Below are 19,932 nucleotides of genomic sequence, written 5' to 3'. Positions count from 1 at the left end.
CACGGACCGCGAGATCGTGACCTGTCTGAAGTCGGACGCTTAACCGACTGCGCCACCCAGGCGCCCCGGGAATGGCTGTTTGATGAGAGCTGTTTCCAGTTGGTATCTTAGTGGATCCTACCCCCCTCATCCCTTGGGTGGTTGGGCTGGGAGGCAGTAGGCTGGAGTTCTGGGCTTCTCCTTACCTCACTGATGTTGGGCCTCAAGTTCACTAGCACCTCTTTGTCCCAAGGAGAGTGTGCCCTACCCTTTACCAGGCAGACTGTGGGGGCTGTTGTAGCCATTTCTCCTGGCTGAGCCTAACTTAGGGAAAAAAGGCAGAGGGGGCTGGTTCATGAGTCCTGCAGGACCTTCTCTCTCCAAAGACTTCTGGAGTGCTCCCAGAGAGAGAATTCTAGGGTGGCAGGAGCTGCTGACCTGCTTCCTTTGGTATCCCATGGCCATGACTCCCATGGCCAAAAGCCATTTTGTTCATCCCTGAACAGTGAGTGCGTTGCCACCAGCACTCCTGCCCCATGCTTGAGAGTGTTGTTGTTTAAAGTTGCCTTGTTGCCTTTCTCCACACCCAGACTGTAAGTCTTGAAGGGTAGAGACTCTGTCCTTCAGTTCTCACTCAGTGCTTCCCACCAGGATTGGTTTAATGCACTCTAATGGCATTGGAGAATGCCTCCACTCCATGGAGAGAGTTGAGAGATGCCACTTTCCTTGTAGTGAAGCTGAAATTTCCAAGAAAGGGACTGGAGGTAGGGAAGAGTGGCTGGACCATGGTGGGGGCAGCTCAGGATCCAAGAGTCCTCTGCCATCTGGGGCTATCTGTTCATTACAGCTGCACAGCCATGCTGCTGGACCTTAGGCTAGGACACAGGACACCTTCCTGGTTCCCTGATCATGGTGAGGACCTGTGTGAAACATTTAAACTAAACTTTACTAGTAATAGAATGGCTTTGCATCTGCAGCAGCCAGCTAAATGTAAGGCCTGCTGTCTGGAGTCCCAAGTAGGCCCAAGAGGGGGTGGCTGAAAGAGCCCTTCCTCTTGGTCCTCATTCCCTGATCAAGTGTTTTTTCTACAAATGGGCGCCGTGTAAGGAGCCTTTGGGCAGGAGGGCAGTTTTAGATTCCTATCTTTGATGAAGTTTGGAAGAAGGGAGAGAGAAGGGCTGAGTTTTGTGTTTTGCATTCTGAAGATTTCCCTCATGCTAAGTTGGGGTGTGTGTGTGTGTGTGTGTGTGTGTGTGTGTGTATGCTGTATAACTTGCATATGTAAACAATAAGCATCTCAAGTATACAGTGTGATTATTTTTATCTACAGTGCATCATGTAACCACCACCCTGATCAAGATATGGAATGTTAACATTATTGTCACCTCAGAAGGTTTCCTTATATTTTTTCCTCTTCAATACCTGCTCCCAAAAGATAACTGTATTCTGATTCCTACCACCATAGATTAACTTTGCCTGCATATAAATGGGGCAGGCAACATGTACTCTTTTGTGTTTGGTTTCTTCTGCATAACATAATATAATTTATTGTCAAATTGGTTAACATACAGTGTATATACAATGGGCTCTTGGTTTTGGGGGTAGATTCCCATGATTCATCGCTTACATACAACACCCAATGCTCATCCCAACAGGTGCCCTCCTCAATGCCCATCCCCCACTTTCCCCTCTCCCCCATCCTCCCATCAACCCTCAGTTTGTTCTCTTAATATTAAACACTTAATTTAAGAGTCTCTTGGTTTTCCCCCCTCCCTCTCTGTTTGTAACTATTTTTCCTCTTCCCCTCCCCCATGGCCTTCTGTTAAGTTTCTCAAGTTCCACATATGAGTGAAAACATACTGCATAACATATTTTTGATAGCCATTCATCTTTGTGGCATATGTCAGACATTAATTTCTCTTTATTGCTGTGTAATATTCCATAAGTTGCTTATCTGTTCACCTATTGTTGAACATTTGCATTGTTTCCAGTTTTGAGATATCATAAATGAAGCTGTTGCCAACATTTTTAATTTTTTTTAACGTTTATTTATTTTTGAGACAGAGAGAGACAGAGCTTGAACGGGGGAGGGTCAGAGAGAGAGGGAGACACAGAATCTGAAACAGGCTCTGGGCTCTGAGCTTTCAGCACAAAGCCCGACGTGGGGCTCGAACTCACAGACCACGAGATCATGACCTGAGCGGAAGTCGGACGCTTAACTGACTGAGCCACCCAGTTGCCCCTGTTGTCAGCATTTTTGTACATGTTTTTTTGCGAAGGGCATTTTATTATTCTTGAGTGAATACTTACAAGAGTAGGCATAGGTATAGTTTTAGAAGATATTGCCCCTCTCAACAATAGCCAAATTATGGAAAGAGCCTAAATGTCCATCAACTGATGAATGGATAAAGAAATTGTGGTTTATATACACAATGGAATACTACGTGGCAATGAGAAAAAATGAAATATGGCCTTTTGTAGCAACATGGATGGAACTGGAGAGTGTGATGCTAAGTGAAATAAGCCATACAGAGTAAGACAGATACCATATGGTTTCACTCTTATGTGGATCCTGAGAAACATAACAGAAACCCATGGGGGAGGGGAAGGAAAAAAAAAAAAAAAAAAAAAGAGGTTAGAGTGGGAGAGAGCCAAAGCATAAGAGACTGTTAAAAACTGAGAACAAACTGAGGGTTGATGGGGGGTGGGAGGGAGGGCAGGGTGGGAGGGAGGGCAGGGTGGGTGATGGGTATTGAGGAGGGCACCTTTTGGGATGAGCACTGGGTGTTGTATGGAAACCAATTTGACAGTAAATTTCATATATTAAAAAATAAAAAATAAAAAAAAATAATTCAAAAAAAAAAAAAATAAAAAAAAAATAAAAATAGAAAAAAAAAAAAAAAAGAAGATATTGCCCAATGTTTTTCTAAAGTAGAGCAAACTACAGTGCTGGACAGACAGACAGATAGACAAGCTGTAACAGGTCCTTTTCACTGTAGATAGCATTCATTAAAGACCACTGTGTACCTCCAGCTATCATTATCATCATCCTCATTATAAAGGAATAAAATAGATATCCTTTATCAAACACTTATTTTGAGCCTGGAACTTTACATGCATTCTCTCATTTCATTTTTATGACAAATCTAAGGTGTTGGTACTTTTCCCATTTTATAGATGAAGAAGCCGAGGTGCACAGAAGTTAAGGAACTTGCTGAAGGCCCCCAGCCAATAAGTGGCAGCTTGACTTTGGAGCCCTGTGTTTCGCCTCTGCACATGTGCCTCTATTTGCCCCGGGCAAGTTCAGGAAGGCCTTCCTTCCATCTGCCCGAACCTAGCTGTTATTTATGAGACCTGTTTCCTATAACCTCTGGTCTTCCCCATATACATTGTCATACCCAGGACTGAGATGTGTGTACTCATATGTATGCACACAGTCTTCCTCATAGCCACACACACTCACTGTGAAGAAGGGCATGGGGGCCAATTTAGTGAAAAACTCAAAGTTTTCCAGGCCCTGGGCCCAGCAACCTGATAGTGTGCCTCTTAGGGAATTTGCAGAAGATTGGACCAGGGACAAGTCTGCTTCTGAATGCCACAGGGCAGAATTCAGAGGCCATCCTTCCCTGAGAAGAGATGGGCATTTGGTCCTCCTCCCAACATGCTGAGCCAAGCCCATTATCATGATGCTTCAGGGGCATTAATCTGGGCATCTCTTCATCTGCAGGGTTTGTCCAGGGGTGTTCATCTTCTCCTAGAAGGTGATGACAGCCTGGGAGTGTTGCACCTTGCCCAGGAAAGTGTTAAGTGGGGAGGCAGATTTGCATGATCTGAGTAGGGAGAAAGCATGGAGTCTGCGCTTCTGGTCAGAGGGCTTGACCGGGCGTGCAGGGAATGGTCACTCTGAGGAGAGCCAACAGCCTTCTCGTGGTCCTAAGGATGTTATCAAGGATCCAGGCCCCTAGGCTTGAGTCAGAGGAGTGTGCTGCCCCTGTGGGTGAAGACAATATAGGGGGCTACACTCTATGCAGCTGGCTCCTCCTCAGGCCTCTTTTTAGACTAATTGAGGGCTTGCTGGGCTCTGGGTTTGTAATTGGTGGTAATTGCTGACAGGCTGCTGTGGTGGTACAAGCAGGCTTTTGTTGGGGAAACAGTGGTCAGGATTTTGGTGCTTTGAGTGGGAACAGTCCAGGATTCTGGTGTGCGCTGTTTCAGGTACTTCTTGGTACCTAGCTTTTTGCTAGGAGGTGGCATTTCTGAGGAATGGGGGCTGGTAGCATGCCTGAACGGGAAGGGACCCACTCGTGCAGGTGATGGGAACTTGGGTCCAGAAATATACAAGGTCTGCTTTAGGCCGTAGAGCTAGTGCAGTTGAAAGGGAGGTCCTGGTACTGTAATTGACGCATGCCCCACAGGCTGGGAGGCACCATGGTGGGGTGGTTAACACAGACCTCTGTCCCAGTGCTTATGGGTATCAGCCTGGGAAGTCATGAAACCTTGCTGAGCTTTAGGGTTTCAGAATTTCATCATTTTAAAATAGGCAACATATTCATGTATACCAAAAATTAAAAACATAGAAAGCTTATAATGAAAAGTCTCCCTCCCACTTCTGCCGCAGGTCTCTCATTTCACAGGTAGCCAGCGACCCTGGTTTGACACATATTCTTCCAGACATATTTTAGGCATATACAAACACATGTACGTGCATTCTCTTGCCCTCCTTCACCTTTTGCACATGGCAGCATCTAATGCATGGTGTTTTGTATCTTAAAAATCTTTCCATACCAATGCATTTTCTTTTTAGAGCATTGGATTTTAGAGTGTTAGGTTTCTTCCAGACTTTTGCTTTTATAAACAATACTGCAATGTATAATCTTGTATATACCTAATGTTTTAGGTGTGTGCATATATCTGTAAAAAATTCTGTAAGTATAGAGTTAGGTCCAAGGATGCCAAAGGATATGTGCATTTATAACTTTGGGATGTTACCAATTACCCTTCCTATGGATTGAAACATGATAATGTCCATAAGAGGTGTATGAGATTCCTGTTTCTCCACAGCCTCACTAACACACATCTTTCTTTTTAAGACACAAATCTTACAGATATAGTTGAGGACACTTCTGTACCTTTCCTTGATCCCTCTCTGTCCGTCCCTTTCCTGAGGAGATTACTGGGGTACACTTGAATAGTCCCAGAGCTGTTTGAATACTTGTACTACATGTGTATCCACTTGTAGGCAGTACTTAGTATTGTTCTATGTTTCATAACTTTATATAAATGGTATCCTGCTGTTGCAGAAAGACACGTGCTTGCTTTTTCATTCAACCTTATGTTTGTGAAAAGTTCCTAGTTGATACTCAAAGACAAGCTCCATTCATTTTCACTCTGTTGTCCAATTCCATTGTATGAACACACCATGGTTTATTTATCCATGTTTCTGTTGAGGGACGGTTGGGTTATTTCCCATTCTTTATTATTACCAATAGTCCTGCTATGGGTATTATATATACCTGCTAGTGCTCATTTGCTACAGTTTACCAAGAAGTGGAACTGCTGGATCAAAGGGCACAGACATCTTCAAACCTTACTAGTTATTGCCAAACAGCTTCTTCATCTGTAAATCAGAGAAGGAGTGATGCCCCTACTGCCGAAGTCAGTGTCAGTCAATGAGATGGTGGAGTGGGAGAGAATCTGGGTTTGGATTTCAGCAAATCTAGACTTAAATCCTGGCTCTGTGTGATTTATTTGCTGTGTGATTTTGGGCCTCTTGTTTAGCCTCTCTGTTCCCTCATCTACAAAACAGTAATGATAGTGTCTAGGTCGCGGGGTTCCTGAGAAGATTAAATAGGATTTGGTGTGAAAAGTAACACGGGGTCTGTCACAGAGGAGGCACCAAACATATATATATATGTGTGTATATATATATATATATATATATACACATATATATATATGTATATATATATACACATACACACACATATATATGTATATTATGTAAAAACATATTATATATATAATATGTTTTTTATTGTTGTCGTTGATGTTAAGTAAACTCTACCCCAACGAGGGCTCAAACTTAGGACCCTGAGATCAAGAGTTGCATGCTTTACTGACTGAGCCAGCCAGGTGCCTCTATTATTATTATTATTATTATTATTATTATTATTATTATGTCTTTGACCTCTTTGTTTTTTTTTAATGTTTATTTATTTTTGAGAGAGACACACAGAGTGTGAGTGGGGGGAGGGGCATAGAGAGAGAGGGAGACAAAGAATCAAAGCAGGCTCCAGACTCTGAGCTGTCAGCACAGAGCCCAATGCGGGGGTCAAACCCACAAACTATGGGATCATGACCTGAGCTGAAGTCAGACGCTTAACTGACTGCACCACCCAGGCGCCTACGACATAAGAGAGAGAAAAGTACAATGAACCCTCATCTGGTTTCCTCTATATCCCACCCATTTCTTCACTCATCCCTAATGAGATTTTTTTGAAGCCAATTCAAGACATCCCATCTATTACTTCACTAGTAAATATATACATTTATATCCCTAAGGCATAAGCACTTAAAAGAAGCATAGTCACCATACCATCACAATACCTAAAAATTAAGAGGGATTTTTTTAGTATGTCAGATCCACAGTTAATGTCCAAATCTTCTCAATAGTCTCAAAAGGATTTTACTATTGGTTTGTTTGAGTCAGGATCCAAAAAATATCCATACATTGCATTTGGTTAATATGCCTCTTAAGTCTTTTAATCTATAGATAGAGAACTGTCTCCTCTCTCTTTTTCCCCTCCTTGCAGTTTGTCTGTTAACAATAGTGGGCCCTTGTCCTATGGAGTTTCTCACAGCCTGGATTTTGCTGATTGCATCCCTGTGGCATCTTCTAGCATGCTTCTCTGTCCTCTATTTCTAGTGCATCAGTAGACCTAGAGGCTTGGTTAGATCAGGTTTGACATTTGGGCAAGAACGCTTCACCAATAGTGTTCATTAGTTCCATCAGGGGACACTAATGTCTGACTTTTTCTCTTTTGGATTTTAACAGTCATTGATGACCACTGACTAGAGCCATTATTCATTAGAGTTCATTGGCAAAATGGTGTTATTCTAATTCTGTCGTTCCTTCTTCATTAATTAACTGGACTATTCCATAAAGTGAAACTTCTCCTTATAAACCGTTCGCCTTCCCTGGGGTAGAGTTCTTCAAGGACAGGCAGGATGAATGTTTGATTCTTCTTATATTTAATGACAATGACAGTGGGACTCTACATGATTATTTAGGAAATGGCTGATTTTGTGGGTCCTGAAAGATATTAGTCAGTGTCTTCCATTCAAAAGAAGAAAGGAAGAAAAAAATGAATGCACCAACTCCCCAATCATGTCATTTGTTTCTTTTTAAAAAATTTTTAAATGTTTTTTTAATTTACTTTTGAGAGAGAGAGATAGAGTGTGAGCGGGGGAGGGGCAGAGAGAGAGGGAGACAGAATCCAATGCAGGCTCCAGGCTCTGAGCTGTCAGCACAGAGCCCGATGTGGGGCTCCAACTCACGAACTGTGAGATCATGACCTGAGCCGAAGTCAGACACTTAACTGACTGAACCACCCAGGCGCCCCCATGTCATTTGTTTCTTCATACATATTTCTTGGACCCTTTACTGTGTAGTGGCTTTCTGGGTGTGGGGATGCCAGGAGTAGCAGTGCATGGTTTCTGCCCACAGGGAGCTCCAGGTGACCAGTGCGCAGCCTGAACACAGCTCCTACACCCCAAGACACAGGTGCCATAGGATGCATGAAGATGAAGAAAGGAAGGATTTCTGGCTGGGTAATCTGGGAAATCCCGATGGGTAAAGGTCAGGTCCGCCAGGAGAGGCCACAGTAGGGCTGAACTGCTCATCAATGCCACTGCAGGTGCTGGGTGCCAGAGGACAGCACATTATTGCTCTAACCAAGAGGTACTTCCAGCTGCGTACCTGACAGGTGCCCAGGGAAATGCCAAGTGCTCTGGTGGACATAAGAAATGACCTAGTTTCCAACTGGGAAGAGTTTTCTTCAGTCTGATTGGGAAGAAAAAAACCCCACAGTTGACTGGGTGTTAATTCAGCAAATTTCTGAATGTTTATTGTGTACTCCAGAAGTAGGCTCTGAAGGTGAGTTGGGCTCCCTGTTCCCATACACCCCTCCTCTCACCTCAAACTAGAGGTGCATCCTCAGTCATATGGGCCTTCTGTTTGCCCTACTAGGGCATGGTAACGGAGACTCACTTACATGCGTCCTCTCAGCTACTTGCTGTTCATCCTTCAAGTTGGCTCATCACCTCCTGGAGGTCTTCCTGGCCGCATCCTCCACATTAGCAGGCTGGGTTGGGTGTTAGAGAGCTCCCATGGCACCTTGTCTGTGCTTCCTTGTATCTCAGCAATGATTACCCTCTTTTGTAATATATATACATATATGTATGTATATGGATTTTTTCCATCTTCTCCTAGATTGTGAACTCCCTGAGGGCAGTGGTTGTTCTTAATATCTTTGTATACTTAGCGCCTGATGTATCTGTGCGTCTGGCAGAAAATGTTAAACGAGTGTCGGTAATTCCATATTTAGCGCTTGTTTCTTTCTTTCAGGTGAAGATTAGTCTCAGAAAAGATTAGACATTCAAATGTTCTAAGTCACTGACACTGTAGTATGAATTGTATAGTTCTGCGAGAGGTCTAAAACTGGGAGTGGGAAGGAATCTAGGGTGAGTGTCAGGGGCCCAAATGTGCGTGTTCAGTGATAGCGAGGGGTCAGCATGAAGAGGAGAGGAATTCAGGATAGGAGAGGGCCCTGGAAGGCTGTAGGGCAAACGCTGTCAGCAGTCTCAGCAGGCTCTCCAGGGTGGGAAGGCAGGCACAGCTTCCGGGTGTGCCAGGCGGACGGCGCGCTGGGGTGCAGGACGCTGACCGAGCGCCGCGCGTCCCATCGGGCCGGAAACGGGGCTCGCCCGAGCGCGGGGGGCTTCCTAGCTTTGTACCGCGCCACTTCCCCCACGGAGGCCCGCCGGAAGCGGCGGCCGGCGGCCGGGGCCAGGGGGGTGTTATCTTTCCCCGCGGCGCGCAGGAAGCCCGCTGGAGCCCGAGCCCGGCACGCCGGGCCTTCCAGCCCAGGCCTGGCGCGCGGGTCTCAGGGCGCACCGGCGCAGAGCGCGCGCGCAGGGCGGCCCGGACGGGCTGAGGGTCCGGCGCGGCGGTCGCCTGGCCATCTTCCTGCCTCAGCGATCCCAAGGACTCCGGCTTTCCTACCGGCAAGACCGGCCAGCTCTCACTGCCTCCCGCTGCCAACCCCTGCTTCGGACGCCTGTCCCAGGAAGGGAATAGAGCATCCTTTCTGAGATGGGGAGTCCGACTGCAGCTTAGCTGTGGCTGCTTCCGGAGGCGTTTTAATAGGGGCTTTTTAGGCCCAAAGAAGGAGCAGCTAAGACATTCCTTAGGTAGGGGCAACGCTGGAGACAAGGTGAAGTCCACGTGGAGGGAACACCTTGTGTGGGAATGGCTGGCACTGCATTAAGGACAGGAGGGACTGTCTCGGCCCTAGTTTTCTATGAGAAATGGTGCCCACGGGTTCTGAGACTGGGTAAAGGCTTTATTTGTATGTCAAGGGATGGGCTTTCCTTAATCTGAATAGTATATGAATAGAAAACACAATCACGTAGGCTTGGGTGTGTCCATACATACAGTTGCACATACAAACTGCACACTTGTGTGCTCACACATGTACACACAGTTGTGCTCACAGATGCGTGTGTGTCTTCCCTTGAATGTGTGCCGGATGCGCGCGTGCACACACACACACACAAACGCACACACACACCTTTTCTGTCCAGGTTGAGTCCTAGGGAATCTGTCCATACAGAATACCTATTATACATGGCAGTTTGTGTTTACTGAATGCTTCCTTATACTTCTTTATGCGTCAGGTCTGGGAAGGAGATTTCTGTTGAGATCCCGCCAGATTTTCTTTGGCTCCTGGGGCTTTGGGGCTAAGTGTTTTTTGTTTGTTTTTGCAAACTTTAAACTATAGGAGCCATTTACGAGAAGGAAACTTCTGCCACAGATGTGGGTTTGCTTGAGACGTCTGCCCTCCCAAAGACTGCCTTCAGGTGCCACTCCATGGTTGGTAGAGTTTGTCATTCATTTATTCATGTGTTCAGATGAATGTGTCTAGGCATCGCCTCTCAACTGGCCCCGTGCTAGGTTTGGGCGTCTGAAGAAGACAGATTTGTTCTTGCCCTTCGGGGAGCACGGTTTAGTGGGGAGTTGGATAGGTAAACAGACAAATGCAAATATGGATGATAAGAACTGTGAGGGGGAAGGTCAAGGCTGTGGGAGTGTGGGGGATGTCTTTCTGGAGGAGCTGAGAGAGGGAGTAGTGCTCTCTGGGAACCATCAGTGGCTGGGTTTGGCAGCATCCAGTGTGGGGGAGGGGCAGTGGGAAATGGGCAGTGGGTCGTGAGGCTGGACAGACTGATAAGGTCTAAATTACTGATGGCTGATGGTGCCTCTCTGAGGGACTTGGACTTCATTCTGAGGCCACTGGAGGTGTCATATGAGAGTGGAAGGGAGGGCTTGTGCGTTGGGAAGATGCTTCTGGCTGCAGCACAGAGAGTCCGGGGGAGAGTTGATGGGCCTGCATTAATGAAGGAAGAGATGGATGGAGACAAGGGCTCACCTTGAGAGGCATTTAGGAAGTGGAATCTAGGAGACTTGATTGATTGGAGGGGGAGAGAGGGAGGAGTCAGAACCACTCCCAGGTTTCTGGCTTGGTCCACGGAACATAGAGTTCGGCCATTCTCTGAGACAGGGAAGGTTGGAAGCACGGGTTCTTGGGCCAGGTGATTGTCTGGAACACATTGAGTTTGAGGTGCCTTGAGGCAGAGATGTCTTAGGCAGTGGGACATGAAGACCTGGCTTCAGGAGAGAGGTGAGGCAGGATGACATCGCCCAAAGAGGATGTGGGGACAGAGAAGAGAACACTGAAGGAGAGAGATGGGTAGAGTGGGGAGGCTGTACCATGCCTGAGTGGAGTGGCCAAAGAAGTGGAAGGTGGCCAAGGGTGTGCCATATTGCAGAGATCTTGGGAACATGGTGGTCAAGCCTACTCAGGACCCTCTCTAAAACCCACCCTCCCTGGTTCCCTAGGCCTGGGGTGCCTTGCCCCTTATAGGGCTGTTGGTATCTGTGGTGATAGAGTCTCTCTGATGGAGAAAATTCACATACTGCAGTAGACTAGCTGTGGGACAAAAGTGAGGGTTTCATATGTGCTTCAAATATTCATATTTCCTATTTAAAAATTTAAAAAGTTTATTTATTTTGAGAGAGAGAGAGTTGAGTGAGAATGAGTGGGGGAGGGGCAGAGCGAGAGGGAGAGAGAGAGAGAGAGAGAGAGAGAGAGAGAGAGAGAGAGAATCCCAAGCAGGCTCCATGCTGTTAGCACAGAGTCTGACTTGGGAGTTGATCCCACAAACCGTGAGATCATAACCTGAACTGAAACCAAGAGTAGGACGCTTAACTGACTGAGCCACCCAGGTGCCCCTCATAGTTCCTATTTATTCAGCTCTTATGAGGTGCTGGTTACGCACACTATATGTTTAATCTTCAAACAACCCTTTGCAGGTAGAGAGCATTTTCTCCACTTTACAAATGAGTAAACTGCAGCTCAGAGAGGTTAAATGTCTTGTCCAAGGTCCTACAGCTAGCTGGAACTGGAGCTGGGATGTGGAGTATGGTCTTTTTGCTTTACATGTCCCCCATTTTTTTTGTTTTTTGTTTTTTACTGCCCTATGCTTTCTTCCTTAGTGCACGTTCTGTGGTGGCTGCCTCCTGGATTGGCATCTGAGGCTGGCCTGGCTTGCCCACACCCTTCAAACCCCTAAGCCCCGGGGACTTCAGAGGAGGCCTGTATCCCAGATTAGCCCTAAAGACAACATACTCCTGAAGAAGAAAGAGGAGGTCTAGGCACAGCCAAGGCCTGTGATGGGAAGGGCTTCCCGAGAATCAGTGGGGAACTTCCTTCTGGAAAAGCCATGAGAAGGGCAGTTCCTCTCCTAGGCCAGGCATCAGGGAGTCAGGGCCCCAGCTGTTCCTGCCCAGCCGCCCGCAGCCCTGAGCACCCACCGGAGACAGGAGGCCCGGCCTGCTCACTGCCCATTGTCCCAGCACCACAGTGCCGCTTCCCATGCGCCTCCTGTTTATACAGGAAGCTCCTGCTCTGGGATGCCACCTCCCAATCCTGATGGCTGGATGCAGGCTTGAATTCCTCACAGGCAACCCCAGGGAGCGAGGACTAGAGTAAGTTATCACTGCTCAGTGACTTTAAGGATTAGGATAGCGGAGCGGGTAAAAGCATGGCCTTGCTGTGTGGCTCTCATGGCTTTGAGTCTGACCACTCATTAGCTGCATGACCTGGGGCATTCACGCCAACCCTATGAGTACAGGTTCTTTCTCTGTGATATGGGGAGTAATATTCCTACATGTCTCAGAGGTTTGATGTTTGATGTCGGATAAATGAAATATGGAAAGTATCTGGAACACAGTATATATGATCAATAAATTATAGATCTCGTTGTGGTTACTTGTTCTCTACTTCTCACTTTTAGTTGCACCAAATTTCAGCTGTGTTTCAATTGCAGGTGATAGTTTTAAAATATGGCCTCCAAATTCTGTGACACTTCTCCCATTGAGAGGTAGGGTCTATGTTCCTGCCCTTTGGGTCTGGGTGGGGTTGTGACCACCTTGACCAATATGGTACAGTGGAAGTGATACTGAGTGATTTGTCAGGCTTTGTTTTGGTTGTTGGAACATTTATACTTAGAGCCCCTATATCACCATGTAAGAATCTAACTACTCTGGGAGTGCCTGGCTGGCTTAGTCGGTAGAGCATGTGTCTCTTGATCTTGGTCATGAGTTCAAGCCCCACATTGGGCATGGAGCTTACCTAAAAAAAGAAAAATCTACTTTGGAGTTTGGTAGGCAAAAAGGGATTCTTCTTGGGTGTACTGTCAGTGGGATGGGAATAGTTTTTTCCAGTTCAATAAAAACTTATTATTTTTCAAATGTTTATTTATTTTGAGGGAGAGAGAGACAGTGCATGCACATAAATGGGAGAGGGGCAAAGAAAGAGGGAGAGAGAGAATCCGAAGTAGGATCCGTGATGTCAGTTCAGAGCTGGATGAGGGGCTTGATTTCATGAACTGTGAGATTATGACCCGAGCCAAAATCAAGAGTAGGTAGCTTAACCGACTGAAACACCCAGGTGCCCCTCAATAAAAACTTATTGACTTGAGTTTCAAAATGGTAGACTGTACTCAAACTGGAATTTCCTCCCTTACCAACAGAAGATGGCGAAAATTAAAAAGATAAAATAACAAAACAGAATTGTCCTTAAATTATGAATGGATACTCTTGATAGACCAGTAATGATAAACATTCCTGGAATAAAGAAGTAAATAGAATGTGACAGCTATACGCTGAAGTCCTTCTGAGTTCATGACCCAAACGTATGCAGAATTATGTCTCAGAAGAGGGGCACACAATCAAGAATCACCAACCAATAAACATTTGTCAAGCACTTATTATATGCTAAGCCTTTGTCAGCATTATCTGTGTGTTTTTATAGTCAGTGCTTGTTTAGAGTTACCTACATGTTTCCCTTTTCTTTGCTTACCCCATTCCTTCCTTCTGAGTTCCCTTTCCTTTTTCCTGAAGTGTATGCTTTATAGTGCTTTCACCAAAAGCCTGTGAAGAGTAAGTCTGCTGAAATTTAAAAATTTCATTCTCCCTCTTAAATGTTAATATAGCTGGATATAGAACACTGAGGTTGACAGTATTTTTCCATAGCACATGGAAGATACTTGGAATATTCTATTACTTTCTGTCATCTGTAGAGAAGTTGAGAAGTCTGCAGTAAGCCTAATTCTTCCTTTGTAGGTAATGTGTCTGTTCTCTCTAGTTGATTTTAAGGTTTTCTTTTGGTGGTCTGCAATTTTAATATGATATGTCTAGTCATGGAATTATTTTTATATAATCTGCTTGGGGATTGGACTGATTTTTCATATGAAGATTCTTATTTTTGTAATCATTATGGAGAATTCTTGGTTGTTATGTTTTAATACTACCTCTTCCCTATTTCTTTTGCTCTTGCCTATTACATATTTGTCAGACTTTCTCGTTCACTCTTTCTTTTCTCTTAATTATCTTTCATACTTTCCATTGCTTTCTCTCTTTGTGCAATATTTTTTTTAATGTTTATTATTTGTTTTTTAAGGGAGAGAGACATAATGTGAGTGGGGGAGAGTCAGGGAGAGAGGGAGACATAGAATCTGAAGCAGGCTCCAGGCTCTGAATTGTCAGCACAGAGCCCCACATGGAGCTCGAACTCACCAACTGTGAGATCATGACCTGAGCTGAAGTCAGATGCTTAAACAACTGAGACTCTTAAGTGCCCCTCTCTGTGTGTAATCTTATGGGTGATTTCCTCATAGCTGTTTCTAATTCAGTAATTCTCTTTTAATCTCCATCTAATCTACAATTGTACTCATCTATTAAAAATTTACGTTTGCATTCCTAGTTTTATTTGGTTCTTCAAAAAACCTGCCTAGTATTTCATTATGGTTTCTGTTTCTTCTCTTTTCCTTGTTTTTATTATTTTAAATATACTTATTTCATTGTCTTTCAGAAATTTTCAGTTATCAGAAGCTCTTGGTATGCCATTTCTCCTATTTGTTGTGTCTGAAAGCTCTTGTTCATGGTAAACTTTTCTTTGTATGGTTTGCCATTTTCATTGGTGATTTCTTTCCCTATGGGACTTCTGTACTACTGAGTCATAGGAATGACCCTGCAGAGGAAGTTTTATTTTATTTGTATTTTACTTATTTGTTAGCTATTTGACATAAGATATCTGCACAAATGTGAGTGGTATAAGTCCAACTCTAAACTGTCACTTGGTGTAAGCTTGGTGTTTTGGTTTCTCATAGGAGACTAAGAAGAGACAAGCTTTGTCTCTAGACTCTTGGGGGGAGCTTTTCTAGCCCTTTTTTCACTAAGGGAGGAGTTCCTAAAAAATCCTGACTTTATGTTAGATACTCCTAATTTAACTTGAGTAATCTCAAAACCTTGTCTCTTGTCCCTTGTCTCTTGTCTTTTAAGATGGTTAGAACTGAAGCTTCTCGGAGAACCTGAGTGGCTCAGTTGGTTACCTGACCAACTCTTGGTTTCAGCTCAGATCACAATTTCACAGTTCCTGGGTTCGGGTCCTGCATCGTGCTCTGTGCTGGCAGCTCAGAGTCTGCTTGGGATTCTGTCTCCCTCTCTCTTTGCCTTTCCCCCACTCACTCTCTTTCTTTCTCAAAAATAATTAGAAAATAAATGTAAAATAGAAGAACTGAAGCTTCTCATCTTTAGAGATGTTTTCCAGTCTCTCAGCCCTCTGCCAGTAGGTCTCTCCAGTGTCAGCTCATGTACTCCTCCTGGCTTTTAGTTCTCTCTATTTCTGGTGTCTAGAGGTTTCTCTTTCCTGAGAGCTAGAAGTTGAAAAAAGGGACTTTTTTTTATTAGTTACTTTTAAGCCTAGAATTTCTGTAAGTTTGTAATGGAAGACTTTTTTTATTTTTATAGCTGTTGGTCACAATGAATCTTTCCAAGCCCTTTGCACATATTCTCTCATATCATCCTCACAAGAATGCTGTGACACAGATGTTATTCATCAGCTTTCTTTCATGTGTTACGACTGAGACTTGGCAAGTTTAAGTGTTGTCCTAGATCAGACAGGTAGGAGATGGCTTCGACAAGATTTGAACCCAGGTTTCTCTGATTCCACTTAAAGTAACATGCAGGAAGTTATGGTAACTCCCTTTGCCCCCGGTCATCTCATTATGAAAATCTTAACACACATAATACGTACACTATGCACCCAGATTCTACAATTATCATTTTTCTTTATTTGCCTTTTTGTATATCTATCCATTTACTCATCCTTCTATTCATCCCTCTATCCATCTTATATTTTGATATATTTCAAAGTAAGTTTCAGACATTAGGATACTTCAACCCTAAACAGTTCAGCATGCATTTCATTAACAAGAGTTTAATATTTATTTATGGTTTTTTTATCACCCTACTTACAAATGAGCCAATATTAAGTCTCCCATCCCTGAGTTTTGACTAATACTTACACCTGTGTAATGCAAACCCATATCAAGGTCTAGAACATTATCAACACTGCAAGAAGTTCTCTCCTACCCCTTCTCAATCTCGGCACTCACCCAGAGGTAACCACTCTTTTGATGTCCCCTCCCCTCCAGGACTAGTTTTGCCTGTTCTAGAAATTCATGTAAATGGATTCTTACTTTCATTCAGCCTAATGATGTTGAGATTCCTCCATGTTGTGTGTGTGTGTTATCAGTAGTGTGTTAACTTTTATTGCAGAGTCGTAGCTCAGCCACAACACAGTTAGTTTATCCATTTTCCTGTTGTTAGAAACTTGAGCTGTATTCAGTTTCTGGAAATCATAACATTGCTAAAACATTTTAATATATTTTGCTATTGTAACAGTTTCTGTGACATGGTGGGGGAGTAGTGTAGTAGCCAGACTGTAGTTGAGAGAGAGTAGAAGGGCAGAAAATGAACTCAGAGTTTTCTTAAGATGAGTAGATGAAAAGCAGGAGACAAAGAATATAGCTAGAGGGATGTTCAGGGGTCAGGGACAGTATAGATATGCACCATATATAACAAATGATATGTAATATATATTTAATAATATTATGTGTTATAATAGAAATATATTATAATTTTTTTGTAGAAGTGCATGTAAATTAAACCTATATATGTGTACAAATACAGACATATATATTTCTATTTAACAGGAGTAAGAGGTGCCTGGGTGGCTCAGTCAACTCTTGGTTTCGGCTCAGGTCATGATCTCACAGTTTGTGGGTTTGGGTCCCGCGTCCGGCTCCATGCTGGCAATGTGGAGCCTTTTTGGGATTCTCTCTCTCACTCTCTCTCTGCCCCTCCCCTGCTCGTGCTCTCTCTTTCTCAATAAATAAACTTAAAAAAAATTTAATGGGAATAAGTGAAGCATGTTTTTACAGTGGAAGAAAGGGGGGAGAGGAGGGAGAGAGTGGGAATCCTGGCTCCTGGGGACAGCTCATGGCTGCCCTCCTCGTGGCCCTGGTTGTCAGATTCTGGGCAGAGCCCATGGTCCCTGTGGCTGCTCTCTGGTTTCTATTGGCAGAGTCTCAGTTCCTAAATCTTTTTCTCTGTCAGTCTGACATCCAGACTGACAACTGAAGGGACAGCAGAACTCTGTCTTGGCCATCGTTCAGGCTGTTGATGCTCTGGAGGGGACAGCAAGTGTCACTGAGAGATGGGACAGGAGCTCCAGCCGGGCAGTGGGGAAGAACCTACTCAGAATAATAGAGCCACTTCTTGGGGTGATGATTGCATGAACCTTGCCATGGGAGAAGCATGAAGATTCCTTCCAGGTCTAAGAAACTGTGGCTAGGGGAAGGGCTGATCTCTCCCTGGTGAGTAGTCACTGATTGGAGCTGCTGGGTGAGATCATCTGCTGACAGACATACAGTGGTCCAGGGCAGGGGCTGATCTACTAACTCACCTCTGCCCATGTCTGCTTCTCAAGATTGTCTGTTGCATTGATAAAAGAAAATCTGCTTTTATTTATTTATTTATTTATTTATTTATTTATATATTTTTTAATATTTACTTATTTTTGAGAGAGGAAGAGACAGAGCACAAGTGGGGAAGGGGCAGAGAGAGAGGGAGACACAGAATCTGAAGCAGGCTCCAGGCTCTGAGCTGTCAGCACAGAGCCCGATGCGGGGCTCAAACCCATGAACCATGAGATCATGACCTGAGCCGAAATCGGACACTTAGCCTACTGAGCCACCCAGGTGCCCCAAGAAAAATCTGCTTTTAATGTTTATATATTCTTGAGAGAGAGAGAGCGAGCGCACGCACAGGGACAGAGAGAGAGGGAGACACAGAATCTGAAGCAGGCTCCAGGTTGTCAGCACAGAGCCCGATGCAGGGCTCAAACTCACAAGCTCAGCTGTGAGATCATGACCTGAGCCCAGTTGGATGTTCAAGTGACTGAGCCACCCAGGCACCCCTAGAAAATCTGCTTTTAAATATAACTTGGGATTAATTGGGTGCAGGTAGGCAGGTTGGACCAGTGAGTTCATATGACTTTTCTAACCATCGCTTTCTGGGTGAGGTCAGGCTTGTTATGAAGAGTTTTTCTCATTAAGCTTTCAATACTGGACTTTGTTGCTTTAAAAACTCTTTATTGATTTGTATCACATACATATATTTTCTTCTCTAGAAAATCAACTTTACTGAGGTATAATATTCATATAATAAAATGCACTGATTTTAAGTGGGTATTTTGGGGCAGTTTTGACAAATTTAAACATCTATGTAAAGAATAATGAAGGTATAGAACATTTCCATCACCCAGAAAAGTTCCTTTGTGCCCCTTCCTAGTTAGTCTGCCATCTCCCACCCAGGCTCCAAAACCAGTGATCTGCTGTCTCTCACTACGGATTAGATTTGTCTTTTTGGAGTTTCATGTAAATGCAGTTATACTGTGCACTGTCTTCTGTATCTGACTTCTGTGGCATAGCATAATATTTTCTAGATTCACCCATGTTGTTGACTTTATCCATAGTTCATTCCTGTTTACTTCTGAGTTGTATTCCATTGTGCATATAGATCCTTATTTACTGAATAGGTAATACAGACACAAGGTACAAAATTTACAAGTGCACAAGTTTTTCCCACCCCAATGCCTACCCAGTCAGCTCCCTTCCACAGGGATTCAATATGATCAGCTTCTTGTGTATCCTTTTGAACTATATTATGCATTTAGAAGCAGATGTGTATGTGGGATCTTCCTCCAGTCCCTGAAAAATATATATAATTCTGCATGTGTATGAGTATAATTTTAGAAGTGGACTTGCCAGAATAAAAAGTTCACCAAAAAAGGGTTATTCACATGTAATTTTGACAGATATTACCACCCCCCCAGACATAATACAGATTCCCCCAAACTTTTTTTTAAAGTTTTTGAAAAGCTTAAACAGAGAAACCTCAAAATAATAGGATAGTGGACACTTGGTTAGCACAGGCTTTTCTTTGGATACACTTGGGTTTTCAGCTTCACACTCTGGGAACCTCAAGTGAACCTGTGTTCAGTCACATAGTCTTTGGGACCTGTTGTTCTCACTCACTTTGAGGTGATCCGCTTCTCACCACCTGGGTGGGACTTGGGCTTTAGGATGTTTCTATTCTGAGTGGCTTTCTGGGTTCCTGACCAGAGATGGACAAGACAAAGGCCCTAGCCTGGATTGGGTCTGAGGGGAGCTTGGTCCACAACAGCCCTGATTCTAGAAGGGGAGATAATTGGATCGGATGGTCAGCGTGTGTGTGTGTGTGTGTGTGTGTGTGTGTGTGCATAAACAATCCATATCCATGCTGCAGCCAGGGCAGGTCTTGGAATATGCCAACCTGGTGCTTTTGCTCTGGTAGCTTGTTGGGGGAACTCTTGGGGACAGTAGGAAATCCTTGTGTTGTCCTACAAAGCTCATAGTGGTCTGGCCCTGCTGGCTCCCAGCTTCCTCTGAGGAGCTCTTTCTGGGTTACCTGCACTTCAGCCACTCTGGCGTTTCAGTTCCTGTCTCCCTCCTTCCAAGCTCACGTGGTTCTCTGCATCTTGAAGCACTCCCTTGTGCCCACATGCCCCTCAGCACCCCGGCTTCTCCTAGTTACCACAGATTCACCCTTCAGGGCCGACTCCCACACTGGACAGAGCCTCCTGGCAAAGTTCTAGAGCATTTATCATGATTTATGCTTATATATTTCTTTGATTTGGTCCTATGTGTCTATTTCTTTCTTCATAA

Source organism: Panthera leo, chromosome C2 (assembly GCF_018350215.1).
Source record: "Panthera leo isolate Ple1 chromosome C2, P.leo_Ple1_pat1.1, whole genome shotgun sequence".
Classification (NCBI taxonomy): domain Eukaryota; kingdom Metazoa; phylum Chordata; class Mammalia; order Carnivora; family Felidae; genus Panthera; species Panthera leo.
The sequence above is the reverse complement of the archived record's forward strand: the minus strand, read 5'-3'. Positions refer to the sequence as shown.